General features: G+C 33.1%; 1 non-coding gene across 1 annotated transcript; it reads left to right on the forward strand.

The window, feature by feature from the left end:
- Positions 1 to 1,043: 1,043 nt before the first annotated feature.
- TRNAT-UGU (transfer RNA threonine (anticodon UGU)) lies at positions 1,044 to 1,115 on the forward strand. The gene has a single exon. It is a non-coding gene; the product is annotated as a tRNA-Thr (tRNA).
- Positions 1,116 to 8,869: the final 7,754 nt, after the last annotated feature.

The following is an 8,869-nucleotide window of genomic DNA, read 5'->3' on the forward strand; positions in this document are numbered from 1 at the left end:
ATATCAAAATTAGACTCATCATAATCAACGGAGGAGAGATATGTGAGTATATTTAAATCCCATTCAGCATTTTTATGTAAGAAAAGAACTTTTGCGAAATATAACTAATCCTAATTTCTCCTTTTTTTTATGACTTTTGCAAAATGTATCTAATACCTCTAGCAAGGATATACTTCTGTGTCAGAAACTTTAGCCTGCTCGTTGGGTAACAAGAATTCAAAATGTTATGTGTGTAATTTCAGGAGAATTATTCACAGTTAATCGTTTTGTAACATGGCTGGATATGTTAAAATTCTGGGAAGATGAGGATTTAATTAATTTCTTTTCGATGTTTGGCATACCTAATCTGATAAGTAGATGTTCGCTCTTGGTCATAAGACCAATTAAACATGCACGCTCCATATTGATGCTGACGTGCAGAGTGAGGTCAAGGTCAAATGGAAAGTTCCTGTTTATACACTATCAAGAACATAAATGCTGCTTAGTTATACACGAATTCCTTTTCTTTGCAGTCTGGGAGTTTTGAACAAGAAATAAAATCTATTAGGCTCAAAATGTTTAGAATTATAATCTTTGTGTAAGGATGCTAATGTCACAATAAAAAAGGTCTTGAATAGTTGCTTTCCAATACAGAGTAAACAATGATAATGATTATTACACAGAAGATATTTTTAGGAAATGAAAATTTTTCCTGTCTTTAATTTTCTTCCTATCTAATTATCTAGCTACGTTAGGTATTAGATTTTTGCATACTCTTGCTATATGTGTATATATAAGCACAATCTCTCTCTCTCTCTCTCTCTCTCTCTCTCTCTCTCTCTCTCTCTCTCTCTCTCTCTCTCTCTCTCTTTCTCTCTCTCTCGTAGAGTAGTAGTAGTAGTAGTAGTAGTAGAGGTAGTAGTAGTAGTATTAGTAGTAGTGGACCGACAGTGTGTGACACTAAGCCATAGACGGGTTAGTTCCATTTAACCTCCTTGGGGTATTTGATTTGTGGAGTAGTTTTGAGGAATCTACTGTCAAACCCGAACAATATCTATCCATAAGCCTCCTTAGCTCAGGGGCAGAGCACTGGTCTTGTAAACCAGGGGTCGAGAGTTCGATTCTCTCAGGGGTCAATGGGATGTTGTTGTTGGGGGTACAATATTTTGTCAAAAAGCCCCCGTCCGAAGAAAAGCTCCTGGTAATCAACAAAAGAAGAGAAGCCTTGGTCGCTTTTTGGACCCTCCAAAACTTAGTCCATTGTTTTTATTCTTAGTAGTGCTTCCAAAATGACAGTGAGACCAATGCCAATATGACCATCCAACTTAAAACGTCTCATCGCTTTGGCAGTCGTTTGGCGTCAATGACTTTAGATATCAGGATGCCAAAAAACCTCAAATCAATCTATCAATTTGGCATGCGTTTGAGGCTACAGATTTTCACCAACGAAACAGATATTTCAGATAGTAATTTCTTCAAGACGCATCCTCAATATGCACCGCATTAACTAGAATATTTAACATCAAATCACCTCGAAAAGTTATTGCATCCTCCCATAGAGGCTGAAAGTGAAATATTGCAATATGCAATTTTTGGAAATTGCATTGTTCCTGAGATCACGTTCTTTTTAAATTAAGCTGGTGAGGAATTAGGGAAATTTTATTGGTTTCACAATCGTTGGATTACTATATTCATTTGTTTAGGTTCCCCTTTCTAGCTAAACGTGAGGAGAGAGAGAGAGAGAGAGAGAGAGAGAGAGAGAGAGAGAGAGAGAGAGAGAGAGAGAGAGAGAGAGAGAGAGATATTTGGTTGTAATATAACACGTAATTAAAATGGTCACTACTCGGTATAAACTTGATAACTACTTTCTTTTACTAATAAGACGAAAAGTAACGAGCTCTTGCGAAACACCTATTCATTAATTCTTAACTATAAAAGAAAGAAGACGAAGGCTCATTAGCTTTGGCTTAAATTGGTTCAAAACGCTCCAGCAATGCTTTTACAAATTTTAATTTGTGCAGTTTTTAACTGAAGACCTCATTAAGATTAGACACTTACGACCATGAGCGAAATTTAGAGAGGAATTTAATATTCATTCTTTACATTCATCCTATATTACTTTTTCGTTTATTTTTTTGTTCTCCTGCATCCCGGATCATTTCTTCATTCACTTTAAAACCTTAGAAGAGCTTCCCATCTTATCTTCGCCCGTTCTCCATAATAAAAAAAGCCTTTTCTCGTATTGCATTAGCACATGTCCTTTTATATCGTCTTTTATGAACGTCCGAGTAAGAACTTCCAACAGAAAAAGAAAAACGTCCGAGTCAGAACTACCAAAAGAAAAAAACGTCAGAGTTAGAACTACCATCAGAAAAAAACGCCAGGGTTAGAACTTACAACAGAAAATAAACATCCGAGTCAGAACTACCAACAGAAAAAAAAAAACGTCCGAGTCAGAGCTACCAACAGAAAAAAAAACGTTCGAGTAAGAACTACCAACAGAAAATAACGTCCGAGTCAGAACTACCAACAGAAAAAAAAAAAAAAAAACGTCCGAGTCCGAACTACCAAAAACAAAAAACAAAAAACGTCTGAGTCAGAACTACCAACAGAAAAAAAAACGTCAGAGTTAGAACTTCCAACAGAAAAAACATCAGAGTTAGAACTTCCAACAGGAAATAAACGTCCGAATCAGAACTACCAACAGAAAAAAAAAAACCGTCCGGGTCAAAACTACCAACAGAAAAAAAAAAACGTCCGAGTCGGAACTGCCAACAGAAAAAAATAGTGTCCTCCTATAGCACTGACTCATTGACAATGGGAATTCGCTGAGAGAATTCCTGTTTTAGAATTCATAAACAAGACAAAGCCATCAGGGCAATCAATGATAAGTACTTGAACTCAAATGGAGGAAGGCTGTCGACTCCAACGAGTGTTAGGAGAAAAAGAAATAAGGTAAAGGACGAAGAGGCCCAGAGAGGAGAGAAAGAAGGAACGTAATGAAGAGAGGAAGTTAGAAAAGAAGCAGAAGAATAGAAACAAAAACGAATAAATACGAATGGTGAGACAAACGTATGGTAACAAATTCGAAGGAAGAAATGGATGAATGAAAAGGATTGATAGAAGAAAAGTTGGAGAGAAAGAATTGATAAATAGAGAGAGGGTAGGAGGGTAGGTAAATGAGAGGAAGGAAATAGATTGAGAGCCGAAAAATTGGACGGAGGGAATGGAAAAATAGAGAAAGTATGGGTGGGCAGGGAAATGAAGGGAAAGAAATAGCTGATGCAAATGTACAAGATGAATAGTAGTAAGAATTGGGGAGAGATAGGGAAAGGTAGATATAGAGAGACAGGGTATAAAATAATGAAAGCCAGGAATTGATGATGAACTGACTGATTGATTATCGATGTCAATCATCCGTTACCTTTTATTTGTTGCCCTCTCAATTATAAAAATATAGATAGAGTAAGAAAAAGAAAAACATGGCAAAGAGGCAAGAAATAGAACAAAGTATAAAATAGAAAGCTGGAAGTAACAAACGTTGAAAAAACTATAATATACTGTACATCTTCAAAAATAAAAGAAAAACGAGACATCATGTTTATAAAGATACTGTTTTTTTTTTTTTTTTTTTTTTTTTTTTTTTTTTTTTTAGCATCAGCTTTTATCACTTTGATATTAATTTTTATTTTTACTTATCCTTTTGATCCATTTTTTAGATGACAATCGTCTTATATATTTATGAATCCATCAACCCACGGACAGATTAATTAAATGATCTACTACTCTATTCACACTACATCAGGATACAAGAAGCTGTTTTCGTGTACAAGAAAATATGATAATGGCAAAGGCAGCAACGCATAATACCATATTAATTACCAACCTACGCTGTTAGAAAAAAACGTAATTTTAATTGGTAATCCTCCGAAGAAAACATACTGTTCTCAGCCGTATTTCAGTAGAATACAGGCGACCGTAATTTTTACCCCACTTTGTTATTATCTTTTACGGGTTGGTGACTCTAATATCACTCTTTTACGTCAATATATCTCTTTCTAAAACTGTAAAATCCTGACAACAATTATTCCAGGATTTTTACTGTTTTTTTTTTTATACAAATTTTTAACAGTGCATATTAATTACCAATCTAATATAAATTTTAAAGAAAGATAAAAGATGTAGTATTATACTATGAATTTGTTTTTCTTAATATCTCTGCACATAAAAGGATACGCTGTGCTAATAATCAAATAAGTGAACAAAATATCTGAATAATACTTAATAACTTAATAGCTGTAAATTTGTTTCGCTTATAGGCATAAAATGCTATTTGCCTAACCTACGATTCTTCTAACGACAAATATTTTTTCGAACTTGATCCAAAATTATGAGAGATTCTATATGAATAATATCATTCCAGTTGTTAAACTTATTGCTAACACCAGGATTAATCTATCTTCATATTTGATAGAATACAATTCCTGCTTATCTTCTTATCCCATGACAAGTTGTAACGCCAGCTGGAAATACCTCGGGCTTCAAACCTTAATCCCCAATAAAGAAAGTAACACAGAATGAAAGAAGCATTTGAGAATTATAAAATAAACTATTAAAGAGAAATAAGAAGATAAAAGTAATTAGATGAGCTACAAATCATAATAAATAAGGCATCCTTTGACCGATGGCAGTAAATCAGAGCAACTGGAAGATAAAAAAAGTGGAAATTTGTTGAGATTTATTGACCCGAGAACACGGACTTGATTGTCATTCTTATCATGCAATAATACAAAAGATTTTTTTTGGAGCTACTGGTGAATGTGTTCAGACATAACATACTATATGTAAAGCTCTACGATTTTTTATTCCATTCTAAATTCTCAACACACGATCACAAGTCATGATGAGATCATGATTAGGGAGATTAGTTCACCAAATTTTTAACTGGGCTCCACCAGGCACTAGAAGAGTTGGAAAACCTAGACTTGCATGGCTGAGGACTATAAAGCGTGAAGTAGGAGATGATGAATGGAGAAGTATTGAATTAAAAGCTCAAGATTGAGACGACTGGCTAAATCTAACCGAGGCCCTTTCCGTTAATGGGCGTGGTAGGAGATGATGATGATGATGATCACAAGTCTTGAATAAACATTTTGTAATCGTCTAGAATTTACCGATAAATATCAAAGTGACATATTGCAAGGGCTTGCAATCTTTCATCATAATTTGGTCAGTGGATTTAAGGGCAAAATTTGATTGGGAAAATTCTGTCTTTTAACCCTCAAGGATGAGATGTCTTTTCTTAATTTCCGATATGGAGTTTAATTAGCATTGTTACGATTCTGATCTATGAACTCTGTCTGTAAATGAATAATTCAAGTTTATTGAAAAATGTATAATCTTGGGCAGATGCAACAGGGAAGAGTTAGTCCGATTTAAATAGTTTTCCATTATTTCATATTAACATTTCCATCGCGTTAAACAAACATTCGTTTCTCTTTTATGTTCATCTCGCCAATCTGCGAAATAAAAATGTCTATATCTTGCCAGACTTTCCCTTAGTTTAAATAAACATCAATTTATATAAGCGATGATGGAAACCTAGATTAAAAAACACCGAGCTTAGTTTATCAAAAAAATTATAACCTTGGAAAGGGTCATCTGAATTTAGACAGTTTTCTATTATTTCATATTAACAGGAAACCACTTTTTTTTCCTCCTTTAACAATTCATACTTACTCAGATATTTTGCTCATCTCACCAGTCTCCAAAATAAAAATGTGTGTCCATCTTTCCCTCAAAAGAAGACAAAATAATCCAAGAAACATGAGCAGACTTCCCCTCAGTTCGAATAAACATCGATTTACAAAAGCGATGATGGAAACCTAGATTAAAAAAACATCCAGCCTTCACATCCGAATACATCATCTAAATGGGATTCTCTACACATGCAGAATATTAATAAGTGAATGTTCGTCGTCTGGAAAGAGATGAAAGAGACCTTCGGTACAAACACTGGTAACTCTGAATATATGAATCGTTACGAGGAATCGTCATTGTGAGGAAAGGGACGCCACAGATTATTCTTATCTGGGAAGTTCCTTGTGTTTCTTGAGGGCAATCTGGGGCTGAGGTTAAGGACAAAAGGAGATGATACGCTGAAGGAAATGAGAAGCAGGAGGAAATGAGAAGCAGCAGAAATGGGAAATGAGGTTGATATTGGATTCCGCGATGAATAAGGAAGGGACAGCTGATTTATTGTAGGAGAGGAATTGTTATGCTTAGTGTCTTAATAAGAGTTCTTGGTAGCATTCGCACTGAGAGGGTTATGCCTCTAATGATGCTCGCTTGTTTCTGTAGTGCAGAAGTATATTCTGCCTATCAAGCACTCAAGCACGCTATTCTATCTTATTTTTCTTTCTCTAGTTTTGTGAAAATTTCCATAGTTTATATAGAAAATATTTAATTTAATGTTACTGTTCTTAAAATATTTAATTTTTCCTTTTTTCCTTTCCTCACTGGGATATTTTCCCTGTTGGAGCCCACGGGCTTATTGCATTCTGCTTTTCAAACTAGGGTTGTAGCTTAGCAATTAATGATAATAACAATAATCATGTTTTCTGAAGTTTACATAGTTTATATTTGAAAGATTTTTTATTAATGTTGTTACTGTTCTTGAAATATTTGATTATAATTGTTAATTACTTCTCTTGTAGTTTATTTCCTTATTTCTTTTCCTCACTGGGGTATTTCCCCTGTTGGAGCCCTTGGCTTATAGCATCTTGTTTGTCCAACTAGTGTTATAGCTTAGCAAGTAATGATAATAATGATGATAATAATAATCAACAGCTCAAGTAAAAATAAATATCTTGTAAATAGAATAATAAATTTCAATTGCCCCAAAAATCATGTGACTATTTACAAGGGAATGAATAATATTTCCAGATTGAATGAAGTTTCATTTAGTTAATTGCAATTTGCTCAGTATGAAGAGAAAGACAATGACATACAGAATTGTAATTTAGGATTGGACATAACTGTAACAGTATTGTTAGCAGTCGACACTAAAGAGCAAAACAACTTTTCTAGTTCAAAATAGTTGATAATCTGTAAATGCTGAATATTCGTGAAACATGGTAGAATATTTCAATGCCAACTCAGTTCTTGGATGTACAACTCATGCATATTATTCATGCTGTTAATTCTAACTCGTAATAAATCCAGTGATCAAAATAGCAGACAAGTTTATGAAAGCATACAGGGGTAATATTAACTAATTGTATTAATGATTCAATTCAAGATTTTAATAAAGGCTATTGGCATAAAAAAACTGCTCCTACAACACTTACACCCCTGATTGCCGAGTTGAGAGTACGGTCATGGAAGAACGCAACAAGTACGGAATTTGGTCTGTTTTTGGCTTTGACAATATGGGGGCAGTGAAAAATCCTCACGGACTGAGCGGCGGACTTTACATTTTGTCGACATTTTTAACGGATGCACTTGGGTGGCGGTGGAGGAGTACGAGGAGAGTACAGAAGTCAAGATTAGAGTACGGATGCCATTAGGGAGTAAAGCAGGCCATACACAGCAGAGGAATGGCGCGCTGATTTCATAGTGATTGCAAACCCGACGCGACTAGCCTGTCCTCTCATCATATATATACTGTATATATGTATATATGTATATATATATATATATATATATATATATATATATATATATATATATATATACATGTATGTGTGTGTGTCTATGTATATATATGTATATATATATGTATATATATATATATATATATATATATATATATATATATATATATATATATATATACATATATATATGTATATATATACATATATATATATATATATATATATATATATATATAAATACATATATATATGTATATGTATAGGTATATGTATTTATAAACACATATATATATGTATATATATATATATATATATATATATATATATATATATATTCGAAACACGTTCTTTCTTCTTGAGTCTTAATTATAAAGAAAACTAGCTAATATTTATTTCTTACTTTATTGCTCAAAGCGAGAGAGAGAGAGAGAGAGAGAGAGAGAGAGAGAGAGAGAGAGAGAGAGAGAGAAATCCACTTTCGTATTACCATGCAATGATTCCTCTACTTGCAAATTGTTCTATCTGTGATAAAAATTGTAGAGAGATATTTCAGATAGTTGAATATCTGTCTTTATATATATTCTCGAATTGTTTATTTTCAATTAGTTTTAATCAGGGTTTAGCCACGCTTTAAATCTAACAAAATATGTCAGCAATAGAGTCGTGAAAACTTTAATATCATGAAAACTCTCGTGAGGAAATATTCATTGTCTATCAAAGGCTTCGAATCAGACTTTCATTTGATTGGCAGGAGGCAGAGACACAGGAATTAGTCAATCTATTGAATTTTTTTCTTTTCATTTGATGAGGGAAAAATGTCCTAATTATATGCTTAGGAGGATTAATTTGAAACAGCCCATGAACTTTCAATTAGAGGGCGAAGGAGTTCCTTCCAGTAAATGAAGTCTTATTCTGGTGTAAATTTTGATGAACACGATTGCGTTTTGTTAAATTTCGAGTCACGTATTCTAGCTATATATATATATATATATATATATATATATATATATATATATATATATATATATATATATTCATATATATATATATATATATATTTATATATATGAATATATATATATATATATATATATATATATATATATATATATATATATATATCAACGACAATGGCATTTAATACCGAATTCTATCTTGGGAAAATATGTCCACTGGAATTCATTTTATGGTAATAGCTTCTGACCAGGGGGAGATTCGAAACCTTGCCTATT

Source organism: Palaemon carinicauda, chromosome 16 (genome assembly GCF_036898095.1).
Source record: "Palaemon carinicauda isolate YSFRI2023 chromosome 16, ASM3689809v2, whole genome shotgun sequence".
Classification (NCBI taxonomy): domain Eukaryota; kingdom Metazoa; phylum Arthropoda; class Malacostraca; order Decapoda; family Palaemonidae; genus Palaemon; species Palaemon carinicauda.